Consider the following 3,771-nt stretch of genomic DNA (forward strand, 5'->3'; position numbering starts at 1 on the left):
CTAATCCTTCTTGGAGCCGAAGAATTCCTAGGGCCATGTGCATGTCAAACACTTGTCTGTTTAATAAGAGGGTAGAAAAAAATTCGCTATATATATAATAATTAATACTATAAATTACACCATGTGTATATGGGTAATAAATTCAACACATAGAAATTATGAGAAAAATAAATGTAGAAACAAAAATATCAAGAGTGAAACTCAAAACTAGAACTATTACCCACAACAAATTTCAGAGACATAATGTTTACCAAGACATGTCTAAATATAATAATTCAATTATCGTGCTAGTAACACACACTAAATAAAAAAAAAATAAAAATTATACCATTAGTCATAAAAGGTACAATTTTTTAAAGGAAAACGGCTTCGTTAATAGCTCTCAAAAGCATTTGGGATTATCAATCTATCAGACAAAATCGAAATATGCTGTCGAACAACGAGACAGCTGACAGAAAATCAAATAACGATTAGATAATTGGTGCTTTACCTCATAACGTTCTAAAACCTACAACCACTTATTGTCCTCAGTCGGTTGTGGGTATGGTAGTCACCCTTAAAAGCCATTAAAGATTGCAAAGTAATAAAGTAAATTATTTTATTGTTAAACCACCCATATTTTTTTTTTAATTTATCAAACACCCAACCGCCACACTTTAAACTTAGCGTAACCGTAGGAATTTGTTTGTTAACAAAATCACTCTTAATTTCTACATTACAATATGACAAGAACTGTATAACTCTTCACTAATAATTGGGCACCCACCTTACTCCCTTACCAACATCATTCATATATAAAATGGAAAAGCTGAGATAAGCTCAATTACTTGAAGCTGGCCTTTCTAGGCTTGGTAGGCTGAATCAGTCACCAATCATATGATAAAATCATATTTAAAGCCAGTACTTATAATATTTAGGTGTTCTTGAAGTACTAACGTCTTCTTGACAACCAATGATTAGGAATATAGGTAATTAGAACATATATACAGGATATTTTTCTAATTCTTATAATTTCTCATATTTTATAGCTGTTAAACTTTAACTTATCTTCTAACAAATTAGCATTATCTTTGATTACTCTTTAACTGGGAAATGGCTATTCCTTTGAACTTCACTACACAACTTATGGTGGGTAAACCAAAGATTGGAAAACTAAATTCTAGTCTTTTATCCCAAATGGTTAATTGTACTCTACCTTCTATAGTAGCCTTTCTCAAATTGGGGCTCGACTCAAAATGGAGTTGCAAAGCTATTGTAGAGGGGTCGCGAGATTATAAAAAAAATATTGCGAAAACGGATATTTTTGAGTGTGTATGATAACAATTTGCTATCATTTTGTGTGTTTGAGGGGGGAGAGGTCAAAATCAGAAGTATTTTCAAAGGCGGCCCAGCAAAACACGTTTGAGAACCTCTGTTCTATAGGAACAGTATCTCTACATAAATTACGGTCACTATGATCATTATTATTGTTACTCCGTTCTAATATAACTTCTATTGGATAGATTTCAGAGAGATTAACATTTAGGTTATTAATATAAATTAAGTAATCAATATAACAGAAAGAAAAACCTTTTAGCTAAGTTTTGTTACTCGTTTCAAAAAGATGTTTTCATAAAAGTAAAAATACGTTTTAGCCATATTTGAGGAAAAATTGGCTCCCATATTTCGTATAAAACAGTTGTGGGTATTATTTTTGCATTGATTATTAGTGAACTTGTATTTAGAAATAACTATATTTTGTCTAAAAATGTATTTATTAAATCATTAAAGACTAAACAAATCTTGTAAGTCTATTTTATTATATAAAATCATATGTTAGGATAGAAAAGGTTGATTCAACAGGATTGGTTCGTTTTGAATTTCGTGCAAAGCTACACGAGGGCTGTCTGCTATAGACATCTTTAATTTAGCTAGCTCACCAATGAATAGTGGGACTGACAATCGCATTATAACAGCCTAACTGCTGAAAGAGCGAGCATGTTCAGTTACGAGGATTCGAACCTGCAACCCACAGAGTCATTTTAGTGTCTACAGAGTGACTGACAGACAACACCCTACTGTATAGGGGTGCGAGTGGTTAAAACAGGCGACCCCTCGAGGCGGCCTTCAGTCCCCTTTCAAGGAAATTAAACATCAGGTCATATTAAAAGAAGCGTAAAACAAAAACAAATTAAATAACACGAAGATACACGTTACAACACGGAATATTATAAAGTATCTCACAGTTTTAGATGTATATGTTGGAACAAAGATTCCACAGTGTTAAATAAACACTGTATACGATATTTAATCTTTATCTGCTTGCTTCACAAACTGCAGAGAAAGAGGAAAGGCGAACAGATGTGGGTATTAAAGCTTACAAGGTTCCACATCTTTATCCTCATTCAATATTTGCAGTCAGTTGTGGGAAGGTGATAATGAAATAATTACTATAAAGAATATCATTAAAACATATCACCACTTGAGGTAATAATTAAAAAAAAACTTATTTTTCGGGGTTGGTATTCCAGACCCCATAATGGTCTACATGATAGTTAGTTAAACAATGAACAAATAACTAACCACAAATTAACCTTTTTATTAGCAGCACAACATATACGTATATACCAATCTTGACGAAAATTTAAAAACAAACAACAGACACGTCCACTGTATATTTTCACTGACATCTAAGTTATCATTAAGCATTCTTATTCACTGAAGAATAAAACAAATCAAATTTCAATGAAATTCTCACTGGATAACGTTGAAGTATTCCTGAAGGTCTTCGTTAGAGCATGTTACCCACGATTTTTTATAACCCATCAGGAGGATGTTCGGATGCAACTTTCCAATCCCAACGAGCTGTAAATGTAATAAGTATGAAAGAATAGTAATAATTGTCTCAGATTCTTTTAGCATTAATAACATAATTGACACTAAATCGTTTCGTAACATATAATTTAAATGTGTTTTTACACGTTCAATACATGTGTGAAATTTTACACAAAAATACTTCCTGGCACTTCAACAATAACTTGTGGAAGCTCATACGTATTAAAGTAATTTGTAGTTTTATTTACAAAAAACTTGCTCAAATTCAAGACAAAAAAAAAAAACGAGGCAAAATGCTATGCAGCGTGAACTAAAATCATTAAAATCTATTAACGCAGACCTAACATGTTTCTGCAGCTTTATGTAATCCTAGTAAATGTATGTTGAGCAAAAATATAATTGGAAGTAAATGAATATATCAGATGTTGCATATCACATGATGCAACCATACCTAGTTTTAGTTGTACTGATGCATAGTTTTTGTATCAGAACAGAAACAAATACACGTAATTCTTTAGAAATACTGAAGAAAAGTAAAAATCATGTAATAAATTTAAATAAAGAACCAGAAATAAATCTACTGTGGAAAATATTTTTATGTTATAATAATACTTAAAATTTAGATGTCGTTGTTCGTTTTTATGTACAAAACACACTTCACATTATTTTGATACTTTTGATGATGGCAAACCAGAGATACCGAAAATATTTAGATCTGTGTCATAAAATTATGATTATTATAATCACTGTAGTATAAGTTCTATCCCATTTTGATGTTTTATATTAATCTATAATTATGTTTATCCATGTACTACTCACGTTACTTTGCAAATAACTAAAACATAAAATATAAAAATTGTATGAATTGAAAAATATAATTTTGCACCATTTTTTTAAAAAGCCGTTTATAAACACGTAAATATAACTATACTCCACATCAACTATATTATATAATAT

At 30.8% G+C, this 3,771-nt stretch overlaps 1 protein-coding gene across 1 annotated transcript in view; it reads right to left on the reverse strand.

The window, feature by feature from the left end:
- LOC106460688 (solute carrier family 12 member 2-like) overlaps nucleotides 1-3,771 on the reverse strand; it is a 48,046-nt gene that overhangs the window by 7,086 nt on the left and 37,189 nt on the right. The gene's annotated exons all lie outside the window — the stretch shown is intronic.

This window comes from Limulus polyphemus, unplaced genomic scaffold, assembly GCF_000517525.1.
Source record: "Limulus polyphemus unplaced genomic scaffold, Limulus_polyphemus-2.1.2 Scaffold35, whole genome shotgun sequence".
In the NCBI taxonomy this organism is placed as follows: Eukaryota; Metazoa; Arthropoda; class Merostomata; order Xiphosura; family Limulidae; genus Limulus; species Limulus polyphemus.